Source organism: Camelina sativa, unplaced genomic scaffold (assembly GCF_000633955.1).
Source record: "Camelina sativa cultivar DH55 unplaced genomic scaffold, Cs unpScaffold00495, whole genome shotgun sequence".
NCBI classification, from domain to species: Eukaryota; Viridiplantae; Streptophyta; class Magnoliopsida; order Brassicales; family Brassicaceae; genus Camelina; species Camelina sativa.
The window spans coordinates 80,689-95,688 of NW_010921712.1; positions in this window are offsets into that span (position 1 = coordinate 80,689).

The following is a 15,000-nucleotide window of genomic DNA, read 5'->3' on the forward strand; positions in this document are numbered from 1 at the left end:
AAAAAAAAAGGAACGTCCAATAACATTAACATCCAATATTTCTTGCTCAAACATCTACTTATCTTAAACATAATTTAGTCTGAAAAGAAACTCGACCGTTTGATGTATTTTGTCCGAAGTCTTTGGCCGGTAGCGGTAAAGTGCTGATAAAATTAGTTATTGACTTCTCAAGTCTTTAAGAGATAGGATATAAGAGATAGTATGGTAATGGTTAACCAGCAAGTGCCCTATGCCAGTCCCACTAATGATTTATCTTCATGTTTTGCACAGGGGACAAATGCTCCAAGGCCCACTGAAGATTCTTTTCCAATGTTTTACCTCATTTTCCAAAATCCTTTAGGTGATAGAAGTGTTACTACATATGTAAGGGCAACAATATTTATCATACTTGATCTAGCAAATGACAGGAACTATTCATAGGTTTTTTTTTCTACTTCACGACCTTCTAAATCATTCCCAGTATTTTTCTATCTCAAATTTGTGTTTTAGCTTATAAATTAATGAAGAGACCAGCTAGTCTTTGTGAGCCGGCTATAAATTAACAAATCCTTTTGCCTTTTATGTTTCTGCATTGGTCCACTAATAGTCAACTAATAAAGCTACTAGTTTAATTCTAGGTTTGTTGGCTATTTATTACTTTTTGGAAACTTATAAGAGATTTAGTATATTTACTATTTTTAATTGGTGATAGAGGAAGAAGAAGACAATAAATTGGTGATATTGTGGATTCATACAAAAAAATAATAGAAAGAATTACTAAAATATTATTCTAAAAAAATAAAACAAAAATACACATCAGCAAATTAAAATACACATCATTTTTGTTTTACCACGTCACTAAGCAGTTTTTTTCAGAATCAATCGACAGTTCTTGTTTATATCAAAGAGAGGGAAACTGTAAAGGTTCTACTGTTCATAATCCGAAAAAAAAAATACCTGTCGTCGCCTCTCTTCGTCGTCTCTCGTCGCCTTCATCTCTCGCCGTCTTTGCTCGCTCTCTCTCTCTCTTCGTCCACTCTCTCGCCGTCATCTCTCGCCGTCTTTGCTCACTCCCTCTCTCTTCGTCGTCGCACTCTCTTTCTTCGTCCTCGCTCTCTCTCTTCGTCGTGTTCGTTTTCGTCTAAAGCCGTCTTCGTTTACTCGTTCCAGTATGTGTCGAATGTTTATTTTCGAGTTTTCCGGCTGAATGTGGGTTTTTCGATGGTTTACGGCTGATTGTCGCCGTCGTTAATGACGACTGATTTGTTAGATCTATTCGATTTGATGGCTGATTTACTGTTTGTTTTATGTTGCGGCTGAGTTATTTTATGGTTTACGGCTGATTTGTTGTTAGATCTATTCGATTTGATGGCTGATTTACTGTTTATTTTATGTTGCGGCTGAGTTATATTATGCATTACGGCTGAGTTTTGTTAGATATATTCGATTCGATGGCTGATTTACTGTTTGTTTTATTTTGCGGCTGAGTTATATTATGCTTTACGGCTGAGTTTTGTATTGGTGACTGAGCTTTAGATCTGAGTTATGTATTTGTGGCTGAGTTATGTTATGCTTTGTGTATGAGATTGTTTTATGTTATGTCTGATTTATTTTATGATTTATTTATGAATTATATTATTTATCAGATGTCGATGGTGATTATTTCTGAAGAACAAGCAAGGGATTATCCCCCCAAGATTATACTCTGAAGGAAACTCTAATCTAGAGTCTAGGGATATTAATACCAATTTCAGGATGGGAGAATTCCCTGCGATTAGGGAATCAATAGGACAGGATGCTTGGGATAAAACAAAGGATGTACCTATTGGAGTAATCTCTAAGGTAGTTGATAGCCAATTCGTCTGGTCTGGTAAGATAGTACATTTCCTGCTATGTAACCAGTTAAGGGTACATAAGAAGGAGCTTTGGTTTGTCGTCGGTGGTCAACCTATCAGGTTTGGGTTGAATGAATTTGCTCATGTGACGGGGTTAAACATAGACCCAATGCCGACATAGCGGTTTGAACTTGAAAAGGAACACAGAGAGTTCTTCAGACTTTTGAAAGTGCCTGGTGGGAAAGGTCCCATTAAATGAACTTAGGGAAGGACTAAAAGTGTGCCGGCAATGGCTAAACCGTGATCATCGTAAATGGTTGGGGCTGTTGCTTCTTCAACACATTGGACTTTATGGTTTGCATCATAACTCTAGAATTCCATATGAAAGTGCCAAAAGAGTTTTTGATGATGAAGCAATGAAGACTTATCCTTGGGGTCGGTCAGCATTTGAAGCCATTGATGATGGCATAAAATTGTTGAGGCCTACGGGGAAATCTTACACCCTTAGTGGGTTTACACCGTGTTACAAGCTTGGACGTATGAGTCCATCAAATGCTTTGGAGATCGGTTTGGGAATGCATCAGCTTAAGATGGTGACATACCGTTGCTTCGATGGCATGGAAACCGTACACGTTCAACGATGGAAACAGTTATTTCTGAAGAGATCAGAGCCCTTGGTGAGGTAAGACTGATAGTTACTGGCTGAGTTATTGTTTTAAATGATGGCTTAGATATGGTTTATCAGTGGTTGAGTGATTGTTTAGTAATGACTGAGTTATTATTTAGTATAGTAATTGCTGAGTTATGGTTTAGTGATGGCTGAGTTATGGTTCTTATATGGCTGCGTTATGGTTCTTTGATGGCTGATTTATGTTCTATGATGGCTGATTTATGGTTTATTGATGGCTGAGTTAAAACTTACTGATGGGTTTCATTGATCAACAGATCAATTAAAACCTAATGTGTACTCAACCACGATCTAGTGTTGTCGTCGTAACAATTCAGGATCGAATCCACAAAGACCAAACTATGCACTATAAAATTATGAAGATTAAATATAGCTAAGACAAAAGAGGAAGTTTTGTGAAACAAGTAATAATTAAAAAAACAGAAAGTAAATAAGTTGTTTTGAATCAAAAAGGAAATATTGGGCATAGGTAGGGAATATAATCTCGGACTAAGGTGGTTAGATGGGGATGCATTAAACACCGTTCTAGAACTCAAATCACGGTTGTAAAGCTAACCTACTTACGCAACGATAACTATCTAAGCAATGAATTCACTAAACCCTAGACCGTCGTTTGGATCCAGCAAACCAAACAAGCATTAACAAGTTCAGGTTTGATTAGTTCACAAGGTGTCTCAACTTCAACTTCAGTTGGCTAAGGTCCACCTTGCTCACCTAAGTTCTTTTCTAACAACTCAACAACACTTTCGGTGCCACAATGAATTAAACCTATGATCATAAACTAGGTAGCTAATCTAGTTTAGGCTTTAAGAACAACAATAGATGAAGAACAAAATAAATCAATCCCCAATCTAAAAAATCATCATTAGAGAATCATAAACCCCTTTGAAACCTGAAATCCAATAGAGAAACTACTCAGCCATAGAGAAAGAGAAACAGCAAATCAAAGATGAAGAAGACATAATTGAATTGCAAAAGAAAATAAATAAAAAGGGTTAGAATTCTTCTCCAAAGTGTTAAAGAGGATTAGAGATTTTCTCCCAAAGCTCACAAGTGCTCAAAGGCTGCGTAAAATAAAAGTTGTCTTTTTAGAGGTCGAGCGTCGTGCTTAAATAGTAAAATAAAACCCTAAAAGTGAGTTTAAAACGAAAAAGGAAAAGTTGGTTCGGGTACGGGATTGGTCGATCCAAAATGTGGATCAGCCGATCCAGGATGCTTTTTTCTGTGTTTGCTTCATCTACTTGCTAGTTCGATTAGTCTTCACCAAATTGGCTCCAGATGCTTGTTTTCATCCCAAAACACTCAGTTTCCTTCAAAAGCAACCTAGAACCTGTACAAACTCATAAAAGACTAAAAAGACTCTAAAAGCACACTTTGACTCAATAAAAGACTCAAAGCAAACCTAAAAACTATGGTTAAAACCTATAAAATACAGACACATCAGTTCCCCCGGACTTGAATCTTTGCTTGTCCTCAAGCAAGAACAGACAAAAACTCGGGATCAGAGAAAATGTTTGAAAGTGGAAACTCACATATTCTTGGGAACCTCTTCTTTGCACTCTTCATCAAATCAAATTAAGAACTACTTTTTGTACTCTGCCCATGATTAGGATCAATACTCCAGACCCCCCGCGATGTCGCAGGAAAATTTAAGAAAAAAATAAATAAAATTTAAAATATAAAATTATACATTATAAAACCATTTGAATGTAACAGAATAGTTTGAATACATAAACATTAAACATTAACTGTTAATAAAAACACAACCATCAAAATGAAAACTTATAACAAAAAATATTATGTAGAATAGACTCAACATTGCAAAAAACATTGTTTAAAGTATAATAAATATAGAAAATATTTTATGAAGAATTATGATAAAGACCTACAAGAATAAAAAAATCATTATAACAAAGTGATCCTAACTGAGAATATTACACTAATGGTTGCAATGAGTAAATATAATTTTCTATTAAATATTATAATTGAAACTATATCAACAAAAACTTAAAATTAAAATACACAACTTATAAAAACAAAATAAAATAAATGAAAATAGTTTTTAGAGATATTTACGATAAACCGTAAATTCTATATTAAGTTTATAAATTTCTTTATTGCTATAATTATTTATAAAATTTGATTTAGATTATAGAATAACGTTGAATAGATATTAATATCCAAATTATTTAGATTCAACATAAAACGGAAAATTTGTTTCAACAAACAATGATTTGTTAGTTATTGATGAAAAGACAATATATAAAAAGTTCAAAAGACATGAGTATTTAAATAGACACACACACCTATTAGAACGAAAAATTGTGATAAAAAATATGAATAAAATATAGTGAAAAGACACAACTCTACCATGAACAGATACAACTATTTGAGTTTTAAGAAAAACAAATAAAAACAATTTTTTACATTAAAATACTACGAGAAATTGCAACTGTTGTTTGCATTTACCAGATTGTTATTATTATTTTAAAATATTAAACTATTTTTTAAAGAAAAGTTGCGATAAATAGACGCAAATGTAAGTTTTTTATTAAGTTGTATTATAGAATTTTAGTTAGATAGACGCAAATGTAAGTTCTCTATTGATATAACAATTTCTAAAATTTTAGTTAGATTATAGAACAACATTGAATATTAGATATTAATATTCAATTATGTAGATGCAACATTAAATGAAAATTTTTGTTTCAATGAACTTGTTAGTTACTGATGAAGAGACAAATATAAAGAAAGTTCAAAAGTCATGACTATTTAAATAGACACACCTATTAGAATGAAAAGTTGTGATGAAAATATATAAATAAAATATAGTGAAAAACACAACTGAACAGATACAACAGTTTCATTTTTTTTATAAAAAAACAAATAAAAACAAAAAATTTACTAAAAGGTAATACAAAAAATCGCAACTGTTGTGTCTGCAATAGATTATATTTATACCTAATAACCCATATAAACTGTTTTTAAATAGAATGCGTCTTTATTACCATATTGAAAAGTCATATTTTTATTAAATTTTTATATTTAAAATTAACTAAAAGTTGTAAATTAGATTTATCATTCCAAAAATATTTTTTTAGATCAAAATTGGAGGAATTTCTTTATTTTAAAAGAATGAATGCTAGAGAATAATTTAGAAAGCTGTAAAAACCGTTGAGATTAAAAGTTTATATTATTTTGTGTCATGACAAAAAAATGAAAACAGTTCAAACAGACAGATATATATATAGATTTTTAAAGATATGAATATTCGAATAAACACAACTCTACAATGAACAGTTGAAACTTTACAAAAAAACCGTTATAATGAACAATCACAACTTTTTGTAAAACACACAACTTAATTTTTTTACAGAGTTTTTTTTGGAAAATTATCCAAAAGGTACGACTGAAAAAAATAACTTTTGGTGGCATTTATTCGGATTGCTGTTATATTCATCATTCCAAAAGTATTTTGTTAAATCAAGAATTAGAGTAATTTCTTGAATTTTAAAAGAATGAATGCTAGAGAGTAATTTAGAAAAATTTATAACCATTGAGGTTGAAATTTTAGTTGATTTTGTGTAAACTGCAAAAAAATGAAAACAGTTCAAATCTGACAAATATATATAGATTTCAAAAGATATGAATGTTCCAATAATCACAACTCTACAGTAAACAGTTGTAATTTTTTTATAAATAACTGTTTTAATGATCCATCACGATTTTTCGAAAAATATCCAAAAGGTACTATTGATAAAACACAACTGTTAGTCGCATTTTTTGGATTGTTATTATATATAGATTTAGGTAATAAGATGTGTCCTAGTGGTAAAGGCCTGATCACCATACAACTATTTTCCTAGGTTTGATGCCGAGCCGTTGCTTTTTTTTTTAATGTAAATTAATCATAAAATAGCCATTATCTTCTTCTTTTTAGATTCAATTTCTGCAAAAAATCACAACATCGAACATCAACCCATCACTTGATCTTGTCACGATTTTGAAGTAATTTTGTTTACTCTAACAAAAACAATATATCATTTTCTATTTTTTTTTCCCTCGACATCGTCACCGTTCCGGTGAGTCAGCACTGACAATCACCTTCTCCGATGTCGTTATTGGTACAGTGAAGGGTTATGAGGGAGAAAACTTGAATTCTCCATGAAATTTTGAGATTTTGTTTGGTTCAAAAAAATTCCCAAAAAAAAAAATTTCGATAACCCATTGTCAATGACGCGGATCTTTCTGATCCAGATCAAACATTCTCGGGTTATTTCTCTAGAATTGACCCGATAGAGATATCCAATTTAACAATTTCGGTTTATTTTAAAAATCAAACCCGACCAATTAACCTTAAATTTCTCATTTAACCTTAATGAATTGTTGTATGGTAAATGACGCTGGGGGCATTTTGTCCTAAACAGAAGTTGTACTTCTCTTTTACTAATATAGGGATTTCACTCGGCTCGAAAAAACAAAATTGAGCCGGGTTAATCTATTAACTATGTTTAGGTAGCTAATACATATATCTTAGGCTAACTAATACAACAAATCTCTAATTGTGACCACTCATTCTAATAGGTTTTTTTAAGGGTTTTATAAGGAATTTGTAAAGTTTTTATAAAGTTTTTTATAAGTCTTTTTATAATGTTTTTATAAGGATTCTACTTACAAAAACTTTAGAAATATCTTATAGATATAGTTAAATCGTTTAAAACTTTATAAAAATCTTATAAAATCACAATATTTTTTTGGCAGGAAAATATGTCATAAATTGTTTGGTGGACAAGTTGTTTTCATTTCCTTAACTAAAATAGTTTTTGGCGTTCTCGACATACCTAGATGATATCAAGATGGACAGGGAGGAATTTTCTTCTTTTTTCCTTATCTTTTATTTCTATAAATGCAAATGTAAAAGCGGATCATTTAACATGCCATGCGCGCAAAACTCCGCATCATGTTCTGTATGTAAACAATGTCTCTTTCCATTGGTTCGTTTGAGCTAATATTTGTTGACCAAAAGAAAAAAATAGTCACAAAAATTAAAGAATGACAAAAAATAAATTTATCCAAAAAATGATATTTTTGAGATGGAGTATATCAAAAAGGATATTTCTAACAAATTTTATATTATATTTCACTGGAGATAGTAATAAAGAATAATGTATTATGTCAAATATATTTAATGAAATCAGAGCAATGGAATCATAATCGCAAACAGTCGTCCGAGTACTCGCTAGGTCATTATTGCTAAACCTAAATGCTAAACATCTATTTTTTAAAAAACTTAATTGATTCAGTTTGATGTATACTTGAAATTGAAAGTTTCAAGCGGTGATCAAGAGCTGATAAAGTTAGTTATTGACTTTTCAAGTCTCCTACACGACTAAACACTCTAGGGTCTGCTTTAGAGGATGAAGATAGTATGGTATTGGTTTACCGGCAAGCCCCCTATCTCAGTCCCACTACAGATTTGATTTCATGTTTAGCAGAGAGGACAAATGCCCAAGGCCCACTGAAGATTCGTTTCCAATGTTACACCTCATTTTCGGAGAATAAAAACGTTTAGGTGTGGTATAGTGATATATGATGGTTTTTGTGGTTTTTAACCATGATATAAAGAGTCTTTTTGAGTCTTTTGATTTGTTTTCTAGGATGTTTTTGAGTCTTTGTAAGTTTTCTAGGACTTTGGCACAAAAGGAGCAAAGTGGAGCAATTTGGATCATTTTGGAGCATAAATCTCGAAGAATCAATTTGGACTCGGATCAAAACAAGGGCATCGATCGACACCACTTAGGAGCATCGGTCGACACCCTCTTCAGCCGATGAAGAATCACAAATTTGGAAGTTTTACAAAGTTGCCCGAAGTTTTCCATATTTGCAACACAAGTCTCTGACGTGTTTTAGGACGTATATATAGTGTTTTTGGGTTTTAGAAAACCCTTAAGTTTCATTCTAGCAAGTTTTATTTTCTGCAACCCTGTGAGATTTTGAGAGCTTTTGGGAGAGAGATCTGAACTGCTTTGAGAGAAGAATTCATAAACTCCCTCTTTACTATTTTAATTTCAATTGCTTATTATTCAGAATGATGATTTGTGTTTCATTGAATATGTCTGAGTAATTTGCTTGTTAGGTTCAGGGTTTTTCACAGGGATTTATGAATTATTAAATCTGTTTATTTAGGATTCTTTATCTTTCTAGATCTTCATCATAGATTGTTCTTAATGCTAGATCTTTGATTAGCTATCTGAATTTAGATCTTAGGATTATTGATTGATATGAGAATATAATTGATTTTCTTGATAAAACCTTTTGATGAGCAAAATTACTTCTTGCAAAGAGATTTGATTTAGTAATTTTGTGAACAATCTAAACTTGTTTTTCAAGCTGATTTTTAACCTAGAATTTTACAAAGAGATTTGGATTTTTTGGTTTTAAATTTAGATAATATTTGCAGTGAGAACTGATTTATTTCACAAAAGTGTTTAGAGTTCTAGATCTGATTTTTAATTGCTTGAATCCTAATTAATTTATTGATTTAATATTTTGTAATTTCCTGAGAAATTCCCTGGGCCTAGCTTTTTGATCTTCTGAATTTACAACAGTTTTATTTAATATTTTGCATTGCTTTTTTTTTATTTAAATCAACTTGTTTAGCTTAATTATAAAACTCTATAATTTATTGTGTAGACTTGAGTCCTTATGGAATTCGACCCCTAAGTATTACAGTGACCTCTTAATTTGAGAGTGTAGCTCTAGGGTAAATTTGAGCATATCAAATTTTGGCGTCGTTGCCGGGGACTCTTTGATCTACCATTAGATTTGAGTTTTTAATTTCGTCTAAAATTTTCTTTTTATTTTCTACTTACACTTTTTTGTTTTTCTTCTCTTTGGTGTTTCAGGTGCATGCCTCCTAGACCTCACACAAGGAGCAACAAGAGTGATCCTACTGTGAATCTTTCAAACCAAGGGTTGGGAAACTTGAGCGTGAGAACAGAAAAGCAGCCAAATCCTTGAAGATGGTTAACACAATCATTCTGGTTCGTGATGAGGATGATTCTTTGAGGGATCAAAAGGGCCACTTGCGCAGTGAGTAGGGCCAAAAGCTTGATGCAGAGGGCAATGTGATTGTTGAGCCAGTTGTCAACCCACAAGCTGTTGTCAACCAGCAAGCTGTTGCCGACGAGCAGGCTGATGGTGTCGATCGACGCCAACTTGGTATCGATCGACACCCCCTTCCAGCAGACGGACGTGGAGCTGCCAACCCGGTCCACAACCCGGTTCGAAGACAGGATCAAAACCGGGATCTGATCAGGACTATTGCAGACTTCAACAGAGCTAATTTGATGTATGAAAACCGCTCTGCAATTGTTCCACCTCCATTCCCAAGGAATGACTTTGAGCTGAAGCCTGCATACTTCCAGCTAGTTGGACAAAGACCTTTCTCTAACCTGCAAAATGAGAAGGCTCTGGACCATATTGAGCACTTTGAAGTCATGGTGACTAGTATCAAAGCCAATGGAGTGACTGAAGATTACATCTACAGCAAGCTTTTCCCATATTGACTTGCAGGAGAAGCATCCCAATGGTTGAAACAGTTGCCAGCTGGATCTTTGACATCTTGACAACAAGTCAAAGTGGCTTTTCTCAATTACTTTTATGATGAGGACATGTCAGATGAGCTAAGAGTCAAGATGTCCTCCTTCAAGCAAAGACCAGATGAAGCTTTCAAGGCAGCTTGGGTAAGATTCAAGGCATATCAAAGGGACAGTCCACACCATGGATTTTCAAGAGTGCAACTGCTAAGCATCTTTTTCAGATGAATTGACTGGGAATATCAGCTAGCTTTGGATGCTGCAAGCCATGGAAACTTCAAGACAAGATTTCCAGAAGATGCTGAAGCTTTGATTGAGAATTTGGCTTCCAGCAATAGCACTAAGAGAGCAGATACTGAAAGGAAGAGATTACATGGAGGATTTGATTCAAAACAGCTAGCTTCTGTTAATGCCAAGCTGGATTCAGTTCACAATCTTCTAGTGGGTAAGAAGCCAGTTCAATTTGCTGCTGAGGTTGAGACATTTGAGCTTGAGCCAGAGAATACAGAGGAGAATGTCAACTATGTGTATGGAGCTGGGTATCAAGGACAAAGATTCGATAATCAACAAAGCAACAAGTCTTACAGTGGAAACTTTTCAGGCTACACTCCTAAACCAAATTACCAGAAGCAGCAACAAAACAATGGTCATACTAGAACCTATGGGAACTCTTCTTATCAGTCTCCTCCTCCACATACTTCTTCTGAACGTAGAATGGAAGCTATGCTAGAGCAAGTTTTGCAAGGTCAGGAACAGTTATTAGTAACATTCAATGGGAAGATTGATAATGTTGACAATGAGCTTACTAGAAGGATTGATGCTTTGAACATTCATGTCAAGAAGCTAGAAAATCAGGTTGCGCAGACTGCTGGGTCTATTAAAAGGCAAGAGGGTTTTCTGACTGGAAGAACTGAATCAAACCCTAAACATTCTTGTAGTGCCATATCAGTGAGAGATGACGATGATGGAGAAATTGAAACTGCAAAAAAAGGAGAGCAATCGGCCAAACCCGAGTCGTAGAATTCGACTTCAGACAATCGTGTCAGTCGACACCACATGGGTGTCAGTCGACACCACATGGGTGTTGGTCGACACCCCTTTCAGACAGAACCAGAAACTGCAAAATCTCCGATTCCAACAGCTGTTGAGAGGGTGTACAAGCCTAAGGTCCCTTTTCCTAAGCCAAGATGGTCCAAGCAGGAGCTTGAGGAAGCTAGATGCAAGACAATGATGGATAAGGTGATGATTGAGATGCCTTTGATTGATGCAGTAAAGCTTTCACCACCATTTAAGAGGTATGTGAAGAAATTGGTATCCATGGTATCCAATGGTTTAAGCCTTGAAGAAGGAGCACTGCTTACAAAAGATGTCAGTGCAATTCTGTTGAACCAGCCTGTTCAAAAGAGAAAAGAGAAGAAGCAAGAAGTGATAGTATCTGAGAGAGTGAGTGCAACAATTCAGTGTAGGACTGCTAAGAAATTACCAGATCCTGGAAGCTTTGTACTTGATTGCTTTATCTCTGCATAACGGTTTGCTCACTCACTCTGTGATCTAGGCTCTAGTATTAACTTAATGCCACATTCTGTTGCTATGAAACTTGGGATGACAGAATTCAAGCCAACTCAGATTGCTCTTATCTTAGCTGATAGATCCAAAAGAATTCCTGAAAGTGTCTTAGAGGATATTCCAATTAAGGTTGGAAACTTCATGATTCCCACTGACTTTGTGGTACTGAAGTATGATAAAGAGCCTAAGGACCCTCTCATCTTAGGAAGATCTTTCTTGGCTACAGCAGGTGCCATCATAGATGTACAGAAGGGTCACATAGCACTGAATGTGGGAGGTTTGAGTATGAACTTTGAGATGGATAAGCTGAGGAGGGCTCTTACTATTGATGGACAGACTTTTTCTGTTGAGAAAGTTTCTGCTACTCGAGTTGTAGGCTTAGCATCGATCGATGCTACATTAGTATCGGTCGATACCCCTCCACATCCGAGACCAAACTTGTCCAAAACAGTTGCTCCTAGTCAGAAACCTGTTTCCAAACAGAAACCTCCCAATTCCACACTCCATAGTCCTCATGTAAGGCTAAGGTACACATCTTCTTCACCTAATCCCCCTCCTATCATCAACGAGGCTTTCAAAGGTACAAAAACTGTTTTGCAGTTAACCAAGCCACGAGATTATCGTAGAGCGCTTGTTTCTTCTGTTGATAATTTTGCAGGACATAAAAGAAGCAATCTCATCCCTAAATCCCACCCAGGTCTTGTTCCTCACATCCTTGGTAGACCTCATGCACCTAAAGCTTATACACCACCTTGGATGAAGAGGACATTCTCTCGGAAGCATGCATTGCCATGTTCTGCTCCACCCGATGCCTGAGCTTCACCANCAATGATGGATAAGGTGATGATTGAGATGCCTTTGATTGATGCAGTAAAGCTTTCACCACCATTTAAGAGGTATGTGAAGAAATTGGTATCCATGGTATCCAATGGTTTAAGCCTTGAAGAAGGAGCACTGCTTACAAAAGATGTCAGTGCAATTCTGTTGAACCAGCCTGTTCAAAAGAGAAAAGAGAAGAAGCAAGAAGTGATAGTATCTGAGAGAGTGAGTGCAACAATTCAGTGTAGGACTGCTAAGAAATTACCAGATCCTGGAAGCTTTGTACTTGATTCCTCAATCTCAACAGGAAGGTTTGCACACTCACTTTGTGATCTTGGCTCTAGCATCAACTTGATGCCACATTCTGTTGCTGTGAGACTTGGGATGACAGAATTCAAGCCAACTCAGATTTCTCTTATCTTGGCTGATCGATCCCGAAGAATTCCTGAAGATGTTTTAGAGGATATTCCAATTAAGGTTGGAAACTTCATGATTCCCACTGAGTTTGTGGTGCTGAAGTATGATAAAGAGCCTAGTGATCCTCTCATCTTAGGAAGATCTTTCTTGGCAACAGCTGGTGCAATCATAGATGTGCAGAAGGGACACATAACACTGAATGTGGAAGGTTTGACTCTAAACTTTGAGATGGATAAGCTGAGGAGAGCTCCAACTATTGATGGACAAACTTTTTCTGTTGAAAAAGTTTCTGCTACACGAGCGACAGGCTCAGTATCGATCGATGCTCCATTAGCATCGGTCGACACCTCTCCACATCCGAGCCTGCACTTGTCCACAAATGATGCTCTAAGTAAGAAAACTGCTCCCAAACAGAAACCTCCCCACTCCACACTCCAGAGTCCTTAGGTAAGGCCAAGGTACACATCTTCACCACCTAATCCCCCTCCTATCATCAACAAGGCTTTCAAAGGTACAAAAACTGTTTTGCTGTTAACCAAGCCACGAGATTATCGTAGAGCGCTTGTTTCTTCTGTTGATGATTTTGCAGGACATAAAACAAGCAATCTCATCCTTAAATCCCACTCAGGTCTTGTTCCTCACATCCTTGGTAGACCTCATGCACCTAAAGCTTATACACCACCTTGGATGAAGAGGACATTCTCTCGGAAGCATGCATTGCCATGTTCTGCTCCACCCGATGCCTGAGCTTCACCACAGTCCAGCTAATGACTGAAAACAAGCGCTTAGTGGGAGGCAACCCACTTATAGGTTTTTCTTTTCCTTTTGAGTCATTTTTCTTTTTGCATTGAGTCAGTTTTTGTTTGAAATTTGTTTGAAATCATGAATTATCTATCTATCATGTTGCTTTTAACTTGTGTTTGAGTGTCTCTTAACAGAATAATCATCCAAGGATTAATCCATCAACACAACTATCTGCAACTAACAAGGAGTTACGGCCAAAAACACCATTCGTGATGAGTGTCGATCGACACTGAAATGGTATCGGTCGATGCTAATGGGTAACAGAAACAGTTNCACGAGATTATCGTAGAGCGCTTGTTTCTTCTGTTGATGATTTTGCAGGACATAAAACAAGCAATCTCATCCTTAAATCCCACTCAGGTCTTGTTCCTCACATCCTTGGTAGACCTCATGCACCTAAAGCTTATACACCACCTTGGATGAAGAGGACATTCTCTCGGAAGCATGCATTGCCATGTTCTGCTCCACCCGATGCCTGAGCTTCACCACAGTCCAGCTAATGACTGAAAACAAGCGCTTAGTGGGAGGCAACCCACTTATAGGTTTTTCTTTTCCTTTTGAGTCATTTTTCTTTTTGCATTGAGTCAGTTTTTGTTTGAAATTTGTTTGAAATCATGAATTATCTATCTATCATGTTGCTTTTAACTTGTGTTTGAGTGTCTCTTAACAGAATAATCATCCAAGGATTAATCCATCAACACAACTATCTGCAACTAACAAGGAGTTACGGCCAAAAACACCATTCGTGATGAGTGTCGATCGACACTGAAATGGTATCGGTCGATGCTAATGGGTAACAGAAACAGTTCATCTTTTCCTTACAATTTTCAATACGTTTTGTTTCTTTTAGCTTTCCTCTTACTTGAAAACACTGGGGACAGAGTCGTTTAAGTCTGGGGGAGGTTAGTACTAACTACTAACATAGTTTTTGTTTTTAGTGTGTCAAAACTGATTTTTGTTTTTATTGAGTCAAATTTTTGAAAATTGTGTTGGGGACTATGATTTTTCTCTTTAGTGTATTGTCGTGGTTGATTAATGTTGCTGATTGAATCCACTAATCCGACTAAAGAAAAATTTAAAGGGTGACCAGTAAACCAGAGACATCCAAATTTCTAACGGAATTCATAAAAGCCTGAGGTAACTTCTGCACTTTTCTTTTACCTCATCAAGGAGATTGATGTTCATAGAGCTTGACTCCTTGTTCATACCTAACAAGTAAGATTTTCAAAAGAAAATAGCACTCCTCTCCCTTATTTAAGTTGAAAAGATTAGTCCTGAGAGCTTTGTTTAGAAG